Source organism: Tenrec ecaudatus, chromosome 9 (assembly GCF_050624435.1).
Source record: "Tenrec ecaudatus isolate mTenEca1 chromosome 9, mTenEca1.hap1, whole genome shotgun sequence".
NCBI lineage: Eukaryota > Metazoa > Chordata > Mammalia > Afrosoricida > Tenrecidae > Tenrec > Tenrec ecaudatus.
The window spans coordinates 80,498,099-80,517,795 of record NC_134538.1 but is presented as its reverse complement, the minus strand read 5'-3'; the positions used below and the strand labels follow the sequence as shown (position 1 = coordinate 80,517,795).

Genomic DNA, 19,697 nt, shown 5'->3' with positions numbered 1-19,697 from the left:
GACTAGAAAAACTAAATAGTGCCTGACTACCAGTACCAACGGCTCTGAAAAGGATCACATTATGAAGTCCTGAGTAGATATGGAGAAACTGTGGGGCCACACTGAAAATCATTTAAAAATATCAGCCCTATTGATCAGATAGTGACTGGGATAACCTCAAGACTATTGCTCTCAAGCTTGAAAATGAACTCACTCCCATGGCTAGATGCCCAGTCAAAAAGGACAGGTCAATAAGGTAATAATAACTCACATAACAATAGTGAGGTCTGAACACTTTAGAATAATCAGACTAGTTGAGATTAAAATGACAGCATTTACCCAAGCACCAAGTTCTGAAGAGCTAGGAAAGGGGAAACAGAAATAGAAAATAAAGGGAGGGGGAGGAATGTGATGCTACAGTGTGGGGATTGCAATCAATGATGTGAAACAAAACGTGTATGAACCGTTGCATGGAAAACTGATCTTTCTGTAAACCTTCACCCAACTCACAATAAAAAGTTTTAAAAAATTTCACTGTACGCATTTTATGAGTCCAAAGAGGACTTTATGGATTGATATCAGACATATGGGCTAATATCGGACTTATGGACTTGATCTGGACTGGGCTGGGATGTTTTCTCAATGTTCAATTGCTCTGGTATATAAATCTTTTTCTTATATACACACAAAAAAAGTTTTAAAAAAATAACATCAACTATGTCCACATGGAATAAGTACACCAGTCCATGTTATCCAAAGACTGTAAATAATAAAATCCAAATTTGCAGGAGAGAATGGTCTCAGAGCTTAAATGTGAACACCCAGATTGTAGAAGGCTACGGATGGCATGGAAGCCCAACGTCCATGGGAACAATGAGTGCAAGAAGGATGAACGTGTTTCAAACTGACTGTTGTGATGGGTGCGCGACTCTTCAGATGACTGAGCTACTGGATTGTACTATCTGTGGCAATACAACGTTTCCAAGAAAGGTGAAGAATAAAGGTCAGAAGGAAGAAATAAACACAGCCAAAAAATGGCTGGACTTTAATGGATCTGCTAGAAAATCCAGCCAGATCTAGAAAAGGCTATGGAACAAGGGATGTCATTACTGAAGTCAAATGGATTTTGGCTGAAAGCAAAGTATGTTTACATGGGTTTTGTTAACTCTGCCCAGACATTTGACTGTGTGGATATTCACCAATGATATATAGCATTGCTAAGAATGGGACTTCCAGAATATTGAATTGTGCTCACACAGAACCTGTAATGAAGATCAAGTGCCTTTGAAAAGAACAGAACAGTGTGGTTGAAAGTCAAGGAAGGTGTGCGTTAGGGCCATATTTTAATCTGTTGGCTGATTAAATAATCCAAGAAGAAGGACTAGATGAGCAGAAGTTGGCATCAGGATCTGAGGAAGGCTCATTAACAGCGTATGGTACACACATGACACAAGCCTGCTTGCTGAAAGAGCTTGAAGCCCTTACTGGCAAAGATCAAAAACAGCCTTCTTTACATTTGGACCAATAAAGAGTATCAAGATAAACGGAGAGAAGACGGAGGCTACAAATATTTCATTTTACTTAGATCTGCATTCAATGTCCTGGAAGCAGCAATGAATAACTCAAATGACATATTACAGTGGGCAAATCTGCTGCAAAGACTCTTTAGAGCAGCAGTTCTCAATCTGTGGGTCACGATCACTTTGGGAGTTGAGCGACCCTTTCACAGGGGTCGCCCGATTCATAACAGTAGCAAAATGACAGTGATGAAGTAGCAACGAAAATGGTTTTATGGATGGGGGTGTCGCCACCACATGAGGAACTGTATTAAACGGCCGCGGCATTAGGAAAGTTGAGAAGCACTGCTTTAGAGGATTGAAAAACAAAGAGCTCATGTTTGAGGAATAGGTACTTTGACCCAAGTCATGGTATTCTTAATCCCTTCCCATGCATGAGCCCTGGTTGTCATAGTTACAGGTAGGGCTGCCATCCCCACGGCCAGCATTTTGAAAATTACCAGCCACTCCTTGGGAGAGTAACAGGGCTTTCTTCTCTGGCAAAGAGCTACAGTTTTGGACACTCATGGGGGGCAGTTCTACCCTGCCCTAAAGGAGCATTATTAGTCGGCATCTACTCCATGGTAGTGACTTTGGGTTTGTTGTTTTTAATGCATATGAAAACTGGACACTGAATAAGGAATACTGAAAAACAAATAGATGCATTTGAATTTTGGTATTGGTAAAGAATAATTCATAGACTGACAGAAGAATGAACAAATCTGTGTCAGAACTTCATCCAGAATGCTCCTTAGAAATAAGAACGGGATTGAGAATGATTGGGGCAGGGAATGTATGGATGTGCTTTATACAATTGATGTATGTATATGTATGGATTGTGGTAAGAGTTGTATGAGTCCCTAATAAAATGTAAAAGAAGAAAAGAGAAAAAAATGATTAGGGCAAAGACTGTACAGATGTGCTTTATACAATTGATGTATGTATATGTATGAACTGTGAAAAGAATTGTATCAGCCCCAATAAATTGTTAAAATAAATAAATAAATAAATAAATAAATAGTAAAAAAAAAAGAAAGAAGAACGGGAGACTTCATCTCATGTGTTTGGACATGTTATCAGAAGCCAATCCTTGGAGGTCGCCAAGCTTGGTAAAATAGAGGGCCTGAGAAAAAGAGGAAACCCTTCAATGAATGGACTGCCACGGTAGTTGCACCCATGGCTCAACTACACCAAGGATTCTGAGGATGGTGCTGGACCAGGAAGTTTTTTCTTGATGTACACAGGCTTGCTGAGCTAGAACTGAGAGAGTATGTCTACAGAGTAGACACAGATGCTAAGGGTTCCGAACACAGCATCTCTCCCTTCTACCATGCATTCAATGCTACGCATTCTAACTTTATTCATCTGTAAAGTGAGGCGATAAGACGAGACTGTCACTGATCACTCTGAAGCTTTTGCCATCCTATGGTAATTTGGGGATTTTGAGTATATATACATATATGCACACAGTTTTATATATATACTTTTTTTCATAGAAATACACAAAATGAGGTGTGCTTTATATTGTACAATAAATAAGTAGTTTTAACTTGAGGAACGTTCGAAAATTAACCTTCTCATGTAGCTACACTAATTAAATCTAACAAGCCTAAGTGCTGTGGGTGCCTTAGAACGCTTTCCTGAGACGATGTCGCTAGTGTTTCTCTCCCATGATCCTAGGATCAAACATGTGAACTCATTGGTGAAGGTGACCGTCTAGATCATTCAAAACAGGAAATGGTCTACCCACCTTTAAAGTGATACACACCTATCACAGTCTATTTCAATGCAAACCAGCCTCATAGTGGAGACACACTTTTCTAGCTATCAAAGACTCACATGGCTGCCTCTTTGTTAAAAGGTGCCCTCAGAAAAGGCAACAAGTAGCCTCCATTATGGAAACATGACCTGGTTTTCCTTCCACTCTCACTGGAGCTGACATGCCAATTCTGAGGACTACAGATGCATCCTTCAGTGGTGTCAATCCTGGGAACGAGGCAGAAACGCCCCTTGTCCTTACATCACTTAACACCCAGCATCAGCGGTGGTAGTGGTGAGGATGAAAATGGAGGTGGGGGCGATAGGACAAGAACAATTTCATCAAAGTCAGAGTCAGTTGTACACTAAGCAGAGGTACAAAGTATGCCATCTGGCACTCAAGGAACAAAAAAATCACCAGCAAGAACAAGGGGATTTCAAAAAATTGGGTAGTAAATTCCATTATCTTTTAATTCTGTTTTCCCGTGAACTCATATTTATTCAGTGCCTTTTAAGAGAGTGTGAGGTCTTCATGGCAGGTGCAAACATTCACAATGTAAGTATTGTATTAGGAAACAAGACCCATTTTCTGATATTAGGAAACAGCTGAAATACAACTATTCCAGAAAGTCCAAGATGTAAGGTCACGGTCGCTATAAAGCAGTCTTTGCCTTGAAAGGGGTCAAAACACAATTAGAGAAAAGAGACATAACCAGAATGCCAAAGGGCAGCACCATATACCAAGTGCAAGACGAATGACGGCCATCACCACCAAATCCTAGTTCCTCTTGGCTTTACGTTTTTTTCAACTTCTGTCATTATAAGAAGAATGAATTTGCAGAAAAGGAAAAGGGTGAAAAATGGGAATAAGAAAGTGTTCTCAGAGTTGACAGGAATGTCTGACAAAAACTTTGATGAGGAAATAAGTATGCTCAGTCCATTTGCAAATCTGATTCAGAGCCGTTTTAAAACAACATAAACAGAGTAAGCCATTTGATAAGCTTTCTACATGGTTCTGCCTGTTAACTAAATACACAAAATACTTTACTTCTTGAAGGAGCCCTGGCAGTGCTGTGGTTAGGCACTGGACCAACCTCAAGGTTGGTGGTTCAAGCCCACCAGCCACTCCTCAGAAGAAAGATAAAGTTGTCTGCTCACATAGGAATAACTGCCATTGGAAACACTGTGGGGCAGTTCTACTCTGTCCTCAAGGGTCACTCTGAGTTGAAACGGACTGGACAGGCATAGGGTTTGACATGGTAGATTTGAATTTGTTCTTGAAAACAACAAAATTAGAAAACAATTAGAATTAAGACAAAGATATCAATGAAACGAGACTGCATGATGATTTCAAGTATGTCAGGAATCCTGGTAGGGTCGTGGGTTCTAAGTGGGGCTGCTGACACCAAGGACAACAGCTGAAACCCACCAGCAGGAGAGACAAGCTTTCTGCGCCTGTAAAGATTAATAGCTTTGAACCAAAACAAACAACCCAAAGCCCACCTGTAGACAATTGGACATTGCCTCCCAGAATGGTCACAAGGAAGGGACAAGCCAGCTAGGGTGTGGTATAACACTGATGAAGCACACAACATTCCTCTAGTTCTTTAATGCTTCTCCCCCCACTATCATGACCCCAGTTCTACCTTACAAATCCAGCTAGACCGGAGCTTGTACACAGATAAAAGAGTTCTGGACACATGGAATGCAGAACAGATAAACCCCTCAGGAACAGTAATGGGAGTAGCAATACCATGAGGGTAGGGGAAGGAGGAGGGATCACAATGATTGATGTATAGCCCACACCTCCAGGGGGATGAACAAGAGAAGTGTAGGTGAAGATAGACAGTGGATGGTGTAGAACATGAAAATAATAATGTATAATTTATCAAGGGCTCACAATGGTGGGAGGGTGACAGGGTGGGGACAGGAAAAAAGAAGAGCTGATACCAAGGGCTTAAGTAGAAAATGTTCTGAAAACGATGATGACAACATATGTATATGTGCAAGATACAAGGATGTATGGATTGTTATAAGAGCTGTAAGAGCTTCCCAATAAAATGATTTATTTTTAAAAAAGAAGAAGAACAGAGCGACAAAAACAGCAACAGCAACAAAAGTTGACGGCTTTGGGGACCCATGAGGCTGTCCTATTCTGTCCTGCAGGGCTGCTGTGCGTCAGAACGGTCTCAACGGCTATGAATGTTGAGGTAATGGAGCTGAGCGTCATGCCAAACACCTTCCCTAATCGGGAGAAGAATAAAGCAGCCCAGGAACAGTAAATGAAGTGATGCACAAGGTCCTCAACCTTTTTTTTACAGCAAAAGCAGTGATAATTTTTCCAAGTAAATAAGTTAAACTCCTTTTTCAGCCAACCCCACACCCTGGAAAAGGAGGTCGAAATGAACATTGGTTACCTCATTCTATTATTTATGTATATTTATCTTCCACTTGCTTCTCAAGTTTACTTGCTGCCTGACTAAAATAGGTTTAAATATCAAATTACGTAGTCATATGAATCTAACCAGAAGTTGAAGATATTATTCATTGCTAACTCAGTATTTTTTTATATAGTCTCACAGCTCCTCCTGTTTTTTCTATGAGTAAAAATGATTCTCTCTTAAATACCTGTGCGTTTGTGTTTCAGCTGAAAGGAAACAATCTAATTCACTCTCATTCAATTTTGATTAGTAAGAAGCACTAAATGTTCGGTATCATCTCTATCCTTAAATAGCTACTGGGTTTTTTCTTAGTCATTATTTTTTCAACAAAGCCTAACTACTTTTTGGGTTCCTCATCTATTTCCAGTAACACAGACTTCGTCCTATGTGGACTGAAAACAACTTACTGTGGGTGAAAAGTGCCATGATTTTTCACACATCCATCCCTTTCACACCCTGGGAGGAAACTCCCCTCCCTTCTTGCATTGTCTGGCTAACTCTTGGCTTGATCTTTCAACCCTCGGTATGGGCTCTGAGAAGCCATTCATGACTCTCATTCTCGCAGCTGCTAATACTCCTGGTTGTAATTCTTAATAAAGCACTTATCTCTATATGCTAATGGCTTAAACACACCCGTGAGACCACAGGAGAAAAGGGCTGGCAGTCCTATGGAACCACCCTATGGAAGAGCTCTACTCTGTAAACTCTTGGGGTGGCAACTGACACATAACAAGCACCCTAATCGGGGATTTTTCTGGTGGGTCCCGTTAAGACCCTGGAGGGCAGCAGTTCTCTGAACCTCAGCCCTGGCTCATGGCATGCGTCTGATGAATGTTCACTGTCTTTATAGGAGGTCGGCAGAGAAGGAGAATCAATGATGAAGAAAATGACCAAGAATACTAATTAGGACTAATTAAGCCAATGCTTTTTGCTTATGAAAAAAGTTTGACTTTGTAGTTGTCTCTGTATGTGATGATGGCATTTCCCCCCCCCCCCCCCACGTTATAGCACAAGGAACATGCGTGATCATTAAGAAGGCAAGAACATGTTTTGCTACTGGGGTTCCAATTCACCTATGCACAGTTATCCCAAATGAAACATGTCTCTGAGTGATGGCTGCAGACAAGTTCTCTCAATACGCTTGTCTTATTAAGGTGCTTTCAAAAAAAAGAAAAGGTCCAACCACAACCATGGCTTCAGAGGGATGTGCTGGGCCTGTCTGAGATCACGTCAAGGCACAGAGGTCAGTCAGAAGGTCACAGGGACCTTTGCCTTTAACTCCAATGGGAAAACCTTGGTAGGCTTCTCTCAAAAGACACAAACAATCTCATTGCTTCGAGGGGAGACGTTGCAAGAAAACTGAAAATTACATTGGTGAGAAAAAGGCCAGGAAAATTGTGCCGAGGGATAACTTATCCTTCCACCATGACAAATGTATCTGCTCATTTTTCAATGGCAGTAATGGCTGTCCTAGGAGATTTTCTCTGGGAAAGCTTATCCCATCCACCCTACAGCCTTGATAGTGCTCTGTCAGACTTCTTTTGGTTCCTAAATCTCAAAAAACCTAGAAAGGAAACTCAACTTGAGTCCCTAAGGATGCTGTAAATCTAAGATCACAGAATTCTTTAGGGAAGAGCTGGGTGGTGGAAATACTGCCTTCAGAAATGTGTAGCCCTGGGGGTGAGACAGGCTGAGAGACAATAGCTTCTCATTTTGTTAGATAAGGCTCTATGATTCCATAGCAGTCTGTTTTTTGTTTAGTTTTGATCCTTGCAGGCGCACAGGCACAGACACACTATAAGGACAGTTGCAGAAAAGAAAAAGAACGTGGATTTGAGGTAAGAGCCATGGAGCGATCCAAGTCACAGTCCAAGATCTGACTCCTTTGCCAAATCATAGGTCATCCGAAGCTTCCAGTCCTTAAAAAGGGCGATAAAAACACTTGCCATACTTATTTTGGAGTGCAAACAAGAGCATACGTAGAAAAAATTTGTAAATTGCGAAGTCATTATAATAATGTTACAAGCAAGCTGAATATAAAAGACTCTACTAGACTTCAACACGTCAACGCTCTTGGTCTGACAGTAGTAAAGCAATGGAATTCGAGCCTATCCTTACTGAAAAGCTGAGCCAAAGAGTTATAAACAATGATGCAAGAGTTGGTGACTTCGAATAACTACCCCGGAGAACATTTTCAACTCACAGCCAGGGAAAATTAAAAAAACACAATCAAAGTCTATTCGTACCCGTGCCACCAAAGGATCCCATTGACGGATATACAGCGGATGAGTGATACACAGCAAAATGCAGCAAATCATTTAATTTGCTCAAAAGAACTTAATGTTTTAACCAGTCTGCCATCAAATGAGATCAAGAAGAGGACCAAGGGGACCTGGGCTGCAATGTGAGCCGTCTTTAAAATGCAATTGTCCTAATCATTTTCTACAGCTGCAGCCTCACAAGGGGCTGCTGTCACAGGGACCATTGACGACTGGTTATGGTGTCTCTATTGTTTACCAGCACATTCGCTTAAAAAGGCGACAGCTGGGACAGAAAGCTGCTACTCAACTGAACAATATAATCCCGTGAAAGTAATCAACAAATTTAAGGGTGTTAATTAACTTTACACTTTATCATGTTCAATTAGTTGTCCTTTCTAGAAAAGATTGCCGTGCACAATCAGTTTAGAGCGTGCCATGTTTGATTTGTAAGTGATCACTGTTTCTGTTTCAGAGTCCATGTCAGATGTCCCCGTGGGTTTTGGTGACACAGATGAATGGCTCTGCACATGTTAGGGGTGATCTGGTTTAACATAAGCCAGCATAACATCACCCCTTGTTAACACCGTTGCTAGCATTGTCCACGCTGGAAGCTGGCAAGCAGCAACACCACAGGCCTATTCGGGAGGCCAGATAACAAAGTTTAGTTAGCGTCTCCCGAAATCACCACAGACACGAATACATGGAGGCACAGGCAATTTTTCATCATTATTTCTCGGAGTAAGGCTTGTCTTTCGGGGGCATGTTGGGGATCATTTCCTCCCAGCAAGATCCTGAAGCCCTGCTGCATTATGCACAAAGCCCCCACTGTAGCCTCATACTTTACATAATGCAGATAGCGTTCCCGGTGGCAGCTGGACAAATGTGAGGGTGTGCTGCTAAGTACTGGCTTGTGGTGAATTCTAGAATGTGACTTTTAATCCAGAAGCTGTATCTTATAAATGTGGGAAATCTGCAGGGAAATATATTAATCTATGAATGCAATTTGCCTCTCTTACCTTTAATGCACCTGTTCCTACTTGCTAATAGGACAGGGGAAGAGCTCGTGATGGAGTGACAATGTATCCGGGATTGCATTTCAATGAAAGTCACTGCAGTTCCCCTGGACTGATAAACAGTGCTCTGCACCGAAATGTCAGAGCCGTTGATGAGGTGAACAAACCTGAAACGGGGGTTTGGCAGGTGTGTCCCTAAGAAAACAAAAGCAAGGGACGAGCATGTCTCTCTCCAGCAAGTAAGTCTCCTACGTGGGATTTGGAAACACCTAATGGAGCAGTACCTGGTTCTCCTAGACTAGCTCCTTCCTGCACAACACGCAAATCAAACGCATATAAACACACTACAACTGGTTAGCGAGTTACAGCACACACAAGGGCAACGCTGAACTTGTTGAAAATAGAAAAGTTGTTAACTCTGAAAGCTAATAATGTCCTAAGTTAAATATTAAAGAAGGAAATTATACGCTGTATCTGAAACAGCTGAAACCACAATACACAGCAGCAGAAAACATTAGTTTCCTGCAGAAGATCTGCAGGGAGAAGGGAAGCGGTCGATAGATCCTTAAATTGGAAGCAATAGCCGTTCTTCTATCCCAAGTTGGCAGCTGCTACATTTGCAGACCTGGTTCATTATTTACCCATAATGACCATCAAGCTGCAGTCAAAGTCAGATCACAACAACTGTCGGCAGCTCCTTTAATTAGCCTCGTTTGAATTCAGATAAATATCACAATAGACCTGCTTATGCGGAAAGAGCAACAGAATGTCCGCGGGAGCTCGGCTGCCGGAGAAGCACCAGCTCCGGAAGGAAGCCGCCACCCAGACATGCAGAGTGGGGTTTTCACAGGGCAGGGGGAATCAGAGAGAAACGTTTGCTTTCATTTTGAAAATCACTTTTATAAAATGCTTCCTTGCTCTCCACCCTAGACAAGAAGGTGTGTAATGTAGGACTGCAATGGAAACCTAGACTCCTGAAAGCCAAGTATCTCGAGCCCGAGGGAAAAAGTTAACTTAATGCCCTTGGAGAATACAATCTTAAAAATCCCATCTTGTAAACACAGCATCTTTCAGTTTTAAAATCCATTCTGGAAACCAGAATTTTTTTTACACTAAGATAGCACACTGCTTACTTAAAAGCTGTACAGTTTACAACATTCTTTTGTATAGAAGTCTGACATCTGACTACAAAAAAGCCCCAAATGGGAATTTCTGTGTGCCTTCTCTGATTAGAGAGACCTGGTTTCTCACAGTGAAGGTGGCACGAGTTTGTGGGTAGGCAAGGATGTGGAGGATACAGCAGGGAGGCAGAGAAGGCACGGTCGAGCATCAGGGTAAACTGGAGGCAGCAGGACGTGGGGAGAGGGCCATGAGGCTGAGGGACGCTGCGTAAACCAGCAGTCTTCACTCTGGAGCTGTAGGAGAAGGTCGCCAGAATGCTCCACCTTAACCGTGAGGGTGCGAGGCCGGGGCAGAGGGGCCCCTTCCGTGCACGGGCTGGACTTGTTCCCCTGGGCCCTTCTTCCAGTCCCAGTCACTGCAGCTGCTGTGGGAACACTGAAGAAGGTGCCCGGGAGCAGAGGACATGCCGCCGCTTCTCCTGGGCTGGTACCCACGTAATGATTTTCCTATTGAGACGAAAAATCCCTGCTATGGACCAATTAAAAAGTCCTATTTGTGGTGACCTTCCAGCACTGAGAACAGTGAAACAAACCTGAGCGAATGCTGTGAGACCACGTGTGTGACAAAGGCAATCACTAATAACGCTCACGGCGGAAGTGGGAACAATCTTGGGGCTGGTTTCACGAGAATTCATCCCAGCAGAAGGCATGCTTCTCTCTCTCTCTCTCTCTCTCTCTCTCTCTCTCTCTCTCTCTCTCTCTCTCTCTCTCTCTCTCTCTCTCTCTCTCTCTATATATATATATATATATATATATATATATATATATATGAAACACTAAGTCATATGCATCACCCTTTATGGATGGTGGACACAAGTTGATTTGCCTTCGTGGAGACCCCTTGTGACCAAAATGAAAATGTCCTTTTTATCGGTGGCATTCTGAATCTCACACACTGTACAAGTCCAGAGTGTTTCAATGATAGGGTAATTTTTAATGAACAGTGACTAATACAATGAATTTAACAAACTATTAGTATACTTATCTGAGGATAGCCATACTCCAACAACTTCCATTTAAAAGACCGAGAAACAACTCATGGCCACTGAGTCAATGCTGATCCTATCAAGCCTAAAGGACAGAGTCGAACTGTGCCCTGCGGGTTTCTGTGACTAACTCTTTAGGGGAGTAGAAAGCCTTGTCTTTCTCCAGAGGAGCAGCTGGTGGTTTCGAACTTGCAATTACGCCAAGTGAATGCACATAGTAGAAACAAATGGGTAAAATACAGACCCTCCAATTTCCCTCCACTAGACCACATCGCTCCCTAACTCAGGCTCTGATGTGAGGTGGCCTAAGAGTTAATCTGAAGAGAGTGAGTGACACAGCACAAGGCCCAGGAACAAGAACCATTCAAACCTTGAAAAGGATAAAGGAAGAAGCAATGATTACAAGCCTACGGGACTGGGGCTAAAACGTCACCCACATAAACCATCTCAAGCTCAAACTCACCACCATAGGCTCAATTCCAAACGTTAGTGACTCTAAAGGGCAGGGTACAAATGCTCTGGTGCGTTTCCAAGTTGTAGAAGTTATAAAATCTCTTGTCAACTCGAGACTTCCGAGTGAATGGGGTGGAGTGTAACCTGTCAATCAGGTTGCAGCTAGAAGACCTCAGTTGGAGCCGCTACGGAGATAAATAGATCGCTGGAGGTGGGACACTCACTCCCTGCACGACATTATTGATGGCGACCCTGATGGAGCTACGCTGGTGAAACCAGAGCCTTGGAACTGGAGGAGTCATGTGGAGACCCCTGCCAGCACTGAGATGCTTCCATTGCCACTGGATCCACAAGACTTTCCACCCACTGGCCTGTGATCTTCCTGCATTCAGTGTTATTGCATGTGTTACGTTGAGTCTAAAGAGGAATTTACAGACTGGTACTGGACATATGGGCTACTATTGGACTTATGCACTTGATCTGGACTGGGCTGGGATGTTTTCTTACAGTACAATTACTCTTTATATAAAGTTCTTTCCTGTACACATATGAATGTCGATGAATCTGTTTCTCTGGTCTACCCATACTATTACACAAGGCTGTAATTCTTTATGGCAGATGAAAGCCCCTTCTTTTTCTGAGGAGTGGCTGGTGGTTTTGAACTTCTGACCTTGTAGTCCAATTATAACCACTATGTCACTAGGCTCCCCTACCTAGGCAGTAGTAGAGAAAAAAACATCCCAGTGTGCTACATGGTGCCACATAGACAGCCACCACATCTCAAAGTAAGATAGCACCTTGAGTCCAGGCACAGATGAAGTGAAGGGTAATGCTATGGAACTTGAAAAGCTCGAAGACATTGGTTCTCAACCCTTTACTAGTTCCTCATGTTGTGGTGACCCCCAACCATAAAATTATTTTCATTGTTACTTCTTAACTATCATTTGCTACTGTCAGGAATTGGGTGACCCTTGTGAAAGGGTCATTTGACCCCAAAAGGGATCGGGACCAACAGGTTGAAAATTGCTGAGCTGAGGAGTCATGGCAGCACAGTAAGTGCTCAGCTGCCAACTAAAAGGTTGGTGGTTCAAACTCACCTGCTACTTGATGAAGGAAAGGCGTGGCAGTTTCCTTCCAGGAAGAGTAAAGCACTGGATACCCTCTGGGCAGTCCTACTCTGTCCTACGCATTGGAATGGGTCCCCTGTGAGTTGGAATCAACATGGCAGCAGTGGGTTTGGTTTTTGATCTTTTGACCTGGGAGCAGGCTCCATGACTAACAGCAGCTACTAATTCCCTGTTTGGGACCTAGAACTCAGTAGGGGCTGGCTTCAGTGCCCCTCAGGGAACTGCATTTCCACCCTCAATGGAGTTTTTAGCTGCCATCCAATTGGCTCTAGCTCATGGTGACCTTACATACAGCAGACCAAATGATCCCTGGTCCCGAACCAGCTTCACGATCTTTTACATATTTGAACTCATTTGGACCACAGATATGTATCTTATTCTGGAACACACGGTAGTGATTGACGTTTTATATTTGATTGCTTTCATGTGCTTAGAGCAGATCCACCAGAACAGGAACTTACCATTCTGACAAACTCCACATTATGTTTTTCTCATTTGTTTCCCTCCACGCTCACAGATTCTACCTAGTAAGGACTCTGTTCATCTCTCTCATCTAGAGCATCACAACCATTTAGCTGGTTTCCTGTGACTTCACATCCTCCCTTGAAATCAACTCCCCAAATGTCCTAAGAATCATTGACTTTATTTATTTAAACGTCAATGTTTCTACTATCCTAAAGATTAGAAATTCCTCAGCATGACATACAAAGTCCTTCATAGTCCAGTCTCAGTTCACCTTTTTAGATTCATTTCTTGAACTCTGACACCCAATACTTACATTCTAACCACAGTATTCCTTCTTTCCCCATATAAAACTTTGACCTTCCATCTTTCTTCCTTGCCATACACATGCTCCCAGTACGCTGTTAGCCACGTTCACTTCCAACGCCTGCCTCCATCTCAGGCTGGGCTTCATTGGCAAAATATCGACTTATTCTTCCAGGTTCAGCTCAAATGTCCTTTCCAACATCTACACCATACAAAACTCCTTAAGCTGACTGATGTATCCTCATACACTTGATTTGTATTCCTAACTTCAATCACTTGTGATATACAGATGATACAACTTTGCTTGCCAAAATGACTTAAAGCATTTACAGATGAGGGTTAAAGACTACAGCCTTCTGTGTGGACGATACTCAAACATAAAGAAAATTAAAATCCTCAAAACTGAACCAATAAACTTCATGTTAAGTGGAGAAAAATTGAGTTGTCAAAAAAGTCAGCCTGGTTGGATCAACAGCCAACATCTATGGGAGCAGCATTCAAGAAGTCAAATGACCTATTGCATTATTGACTTTCAGAAAAACAAACAAATCGGTCTGAGAAGAAACACAACCAGAATGCCCCTTAGGAGTGAAGATGGCAAGACTTCATTCGCACATACTCTGAATATGTTATCAGGAGAGACTAGTCAGTCCCTGGAAAAGGCATTATGCTGGACTTCAGCCCAAAAGAGGAAGACCACCAATGAGATGGAGACTCAGTGGTTGCCACGATGGGCTCACATAAAACAAGGGCCGTGAGGACGGGGCAGGACTGGGCACTACTTCGTTCTGTTGCACATAGACAGGAGCTCTGAGTTGAAACGGACTTGATAGCCACTAACAACAACACTCAGTGGAGCAAATCCAAAACACAGGATCTCTTTAAAACTTCAAAAGCCATACGTGTCACTATGATGGCGGAAGGTGCACCTCACCCAAGTCATGGTTTTTGTCAATCGGCTCATATGCATATGAAAGACGTACAATGAGGTGTGGAGTTCTACATACGTCTACCTGGTTCAGTAAGCTTATCAACTGTGCCAACATTTTTGACTATTGATCAATGATTATTAAGAGAAGTATACTAAAATGTCTCAGAGTGATGGACATTACAATTTTCTCCATGTGATGTTACATATACATCTATATGTACATATACATATAGATGTATATCTCCATGTGATGTTACATATACATATGTGTGTATATATACATATATATATCTTAGGCTACTTTATTTATTTTGTATTTCTTTTATTATTTTTTAAAATAATTTCATTGGGGACTCATACAATTCTTATCACAATCCATACACACATCCATTGTGTCAAGAACATATGTACATTTCTTGTCATCACAATTTTCAAAACATTTGCCTACTTAAGCCCTTAATATCTGCTGCTCACTTTCCCACCTCCCCATTACCCCCTAACTTCATGAACCCTTTATCATTCATAAATTATTATTATTTTGTCATATGTTACACTGTCTGACATCTCCCTGCCCCCCCCCCACTGCCAGCTTCTCTGCTGTCCACCCCCAGGGAGGAGGCTATATGTAAATTCTTGTAATCAGTTCCCCCTTTCTACCCCACATTCTCTCCACCCTCCAGGCATCGCCACTCTCACCACTGGTCCTGAAGGGGTCATCTGTCCTGGATTCCCTGTGTTTACAGTTGCTATCTGTACCACTGTCCATCCTCTGGTCTAGCCAGATTTGTAAGGTAGAATTGGGATCATGATAGTGGGGGTGGAAGCATTTAAGAACTAGAAGAAAGTTATATGTTTCATTGTTGCTACCCTGCACCCTGCCTGGTTCATCTCCTCCCCACAACCCTTCAGTAAGGGGTGTCCGGTTGGCTGCCAATGGGCTTTGAGTCTCCACTCTGCACTCACGCACATTTACAATATGATTTTTTGTTCCTTGATGCTTGATACCTGATCCCTTCAACAGCTCATGGTCACACAGACTGGTGTGTTTCTTCCATGTGGGCTTTTTTGCTTCTGAACTAGATGGCCACTTGTTTATCTTCAAGTCTTTAAGACCTCAGACACCAAATCTTTTGATAACCGGGCACCATCAGCTTTCTTCACCACATTTGCTTATGCACACGTTTGTCTTCATTGATCATAACAGGAAGGTGGACACCCACTGACATGATTTTTAGTTCTTTGATGTCTGATAACTGGTCCCTTCTGCACCTTGTGGTCAGACAGGGTGGTGTGCTTCTTCCATGTGGTCTTTGATGCTTCTCAGCTAGATGGCCACTTGTTTATCTTCAAGCCTTTTAGACCCCAGACGTGATATCTTTTGATAGCCGGGCACCGTCTACTTTCTTCACCACATTTGCTTATGCACACATTTTTCTTCAGCAATCGTGTCGGGAAGGTGTGCATCCTGGAATGACAATTTAATAGAACAACATGTTCTTGCATTAAGTGCTTGAGTGGAGGCCCAATGCCTATCTGCTGCCTTAATACTAAACCTATAAATACATGCACATAGATGTTTCCCCACACTCTTATATAAATATATTTACATGTATACATTCCAGTCTTTAGACCTCTGTAAATACCCTTTGTCACCTAGTTATTTAGGTAACTTTATGATGTGCAGTATATACAATTCAAATTTTCATACCTTCATGAACGACACCTTTTTTCCCCCCATGTAAACTTTTATTACCCTTCACCCTTCCACAGGCCTTAGTCTTATTTCAAAACAGGACTTGAGTAAGTGTGCTAAGGTCCAGGACTCCTTTGGTTAGCATCATCCATTCAGGGAGCAAGATCCTGGCAATGGCTGCGGACAAGTAGGCACATCATGGGGCAAGTTCTAATGGGGCGAGTTCCAATATTATAGAGGGTTTTAGAAGATATTTGAAAATTTCATCCCTAATCAAGGAAAAGGGTCTTGTCACCTGTTTTATGGTCAAGACCTAGCTGGCTCATTAGTCTCAGAAAAAAACATTTTCCTGGGCTGGGAAATGTTATCATGAGACTTGAGATATACTGGTTTGGAAAGCTTCCTGAGTTTCCCTTGGCTTTGAAGTCCTCGACCTTGTAGTGGAGTAAGGCCCATTGGAGGTAGATGAATGGGCCTTGGATAAGGAATGTGGTAATGCAATCCAATGTCAATCCTGGCTGTGTACTCATCTCTACATGGTTTAATCGAGTCTGAGTCGGGAAGGTTTTCTGGAACAGGGCTCTGGCTTCGTGTATTATGTACTGTTTTCTTTCATGGCATCTTCCATCTGCCCTGATGCTGCCTGTCATTTCCTCGTGAGCCGGAAAATCCTGCGGTAGACGCCAAGGACTTCTTGTCGTGTTGCTGTTGTCATCTTAAGACTCAGCGTCAATCCTGCCTGCTCCCACCCACCGAAGTGCAGCAGCCTCTGTGAGCAGGAAGGAGGCGGTGCCAGGAGCCCAGCAAGAGGCAGCGAAGGGCAGGTCCAGTAGGCCAAACCAGACCATACCACCGTGTGGACCTTCGTGGGAGCATTGGTCTCAGGTCGGGGGTAGTGCCGATTCTTCATGAAATTCAAAATTTACTCCATCCTCCACTGTCTACCCCAAACTATAGCCCGAACTACACCTTTCAACCATTAGCGTGACCTCCTGTAGGCATACTAATGCTTCTTAAGAAGACTGCAGCTATTGTTCTATACTGTGTTCTCTACTCCCATTTCTTGGATGGCCACCCAGTATGTGGCAGTCCTTCCTTCAGGGTCAACTGACATGTTCTTCGAGGATGCATCTGTTGGTGGTAAATTCTATCACTTTGTTTCTTTTACCAAAAATGTCTGCTCGATTTAGTCATATTATTTTTTACTTGAAAATTATACCACAAAATTAAGGGGTTTTTTTGTGGGTGTGTCTGAAATTCAAAGAGTTTTAACATGCAAAGATTCATGCAGCTATCACCAGGGACCAGGATATAGAACAGTTCCACTTCCCTAGAAATTCCCTCATGTAGTCAAATCCTCATGAAACCACATTTTCATCGTCTGTCAGTACAATTTTGCATTTCCTAGAATGTCTTGAGAATGCACTCACACAGTGTAACCCTTTGACACTAGGTTCTTTCATTCAGCTCAATGCATTTTGAGATCATTTGTACTGTGCTCCTATCATGGGTGTGATTCTATTGCTGAGCATTTGTTGTACTGATGTATTACAGTTTGTCAATCCATTCACCCACTGAAAGATACTTGGATTGTTTTCAGTTTTGTAGATATAACAAACAATGTATGTGCTAAGAAGTTTCTATTTCTCCAAGGCAAATACCATGGATGCAATTGCTAGGTAAAAAAAGGCTAGGGTGTTAGGCAGGGTTCTCTAGAAAAACAAAACCAGAACACTTACCACATATACTCCTGTATAAGCCGAGTTTTTCAGCACATTTTAAATGCAGTTTTTGTGGTAAAATGAGGTGCCTCGGATGGTATTTGGATCGGCTTATATTTGAGTATATACGGTATGATTATATATACATAGATAGATAGGTTTATACAGTGAGAAGGAATGTAACAGCTAATTAGTCCACACCACAGTACAGAGGGCTCAGTTCAACTCACTTCCATGGATCAGTTAATATACTGGAAGTCCTTCAACTCACGTGGCTACCTGGTCCAAAACAGTGGAATCTTCCCTCAGGCAAGATAGGAAGAGTCTCAGGGCAGGTCAGCAACAGTCAGTAGCTCGTTAGCAAAGCAGACAGGCCTGGCTGGGACATCTCGCTCAAGCAAGGCAAGGAGACAGGATCCACCAGCTCAATCTCAAACGACTGACACACTAGCAGTGTGGTGAAGCAGGTCGTGAAGGAGACTCCAGCTCCTAGCAACACGACCCCCCGGTGTGGCCCACAGGCAGTGTACTTTTCACAGGGTGAGGCAGAAAACTAGCTACAGCAGCAGCACAGTGGTCCCCTTACCAGAGAGCAAGAGAGAGGGGTCAGGCCTTGCAGAGCCATTGATCTCTTTGCCCTCCTATCAAATTGCGACCTGATTAACCCCACATTTCTATTGGCCAGGTTGGCACAATAAACCCAACTCTCGTAGCAAGTGAATGTTTAATTTTACAAAAAGCAACAAAACTGCTTCCTTGAGTGGTTGTTCCATTACACATTTCCATCAGCAATGTAGGAGCATTCAAGTTGCTCCTTATCCTGGCCAGTATTTGGTACTGTCATTTTAAAAAAGAAAAAATGGGGGAGGGAAAAAATGAGGAGCTAAAACAAAGGGCTCAAGTAGAAAGCAAATATTTTGAGAATGATGAGGGCAACAAATGTACCTGACACAATGGATGGATGTATGGATTGTGACAAGAGTTGTATGAGGCCCCAATAAAATGGTTTGAAGAAAGGTGTGTACTAGTCTCTCACTGTGGTTGTGACTCGCATCTCACTAATGGCCAACGACTTTGAACTCCTTCTCTCATGTGCTTTATGCCATCTACATATATAACACTCTAGTGACATGCCTTTTGCCCGTTTCCTAATGGGGTTGGTTGTTTTCTAATTGTTTGAGAAATCTTCACATGTTCTAGACACATACCGTTGGTTAGATATGTGACTTGAAAATATTTTAATAGTAAAAGGAAATAGAGGAAAGAACTAGGAGGCAGAGGGCATCTACAGAGGTCTAAAGACAGCCTGTACATATGTAAATATGCTTATACATAACGATAGGGAAATAGATCTATGTATATATATATTTATATGTTAAGTACCAAGGTAGCAGACCAACACCGGGACTCTATTCAAGCACTCCCTCAACGCAAGAACACTTTGTTTTAACAACCTGTATTCCGTGATGCGCACCTTCCCAACACGATCACTGAAGAAAAGATGGGTGCATAAGCGAATGTGGTGAAGAAAGCTGATGGTCCTGGTTATCAAAAGATATAGCATCTGGGGTCTTAAAGGCTTGAGCACAAACAAGAGGCCATCTAGTTGAGAAGCAACAAAGTCCACATGGAAGAAGCACGCCAACCTCTGTGGTCATGAGGTGTTGATTGGATTAGGTATCAAGCATCATACTCAGAAAAAAAAATTCTTATCAATGTCAATGGGAGCACCAAAGCCCTTCTGTAGACAATTGGACATCCCTTCACAGAAGGGTCACAAGGAAAAGACAAGCCAGTCAGGGTGCAGGATAGCACTGATTAAACATACA

The 19,697-nt window shown here is 42.5% G+C and overlaps 1 protein-coding gene and 1 pseudogene across 2 annotated transcripts in view; both read right to left on the bottom strand.

Annotated features, from left to right (window-relative positions):
• Positions 1 to 19,697, bottom strand: part of HIBADH (3-hydroxyisobutyrate dehydrogenase) — a 120,567-nt gene that overhangs the window by 20,505 nt on the left and 80,365 nt on the right. The window lies entirely within an intron of this gene.
• LOC142456992 (LYR motif-containing protein 1 pseudogene) lies at positions 16,454 to 16,862 on the bottom strand (annotated as a pseudogene).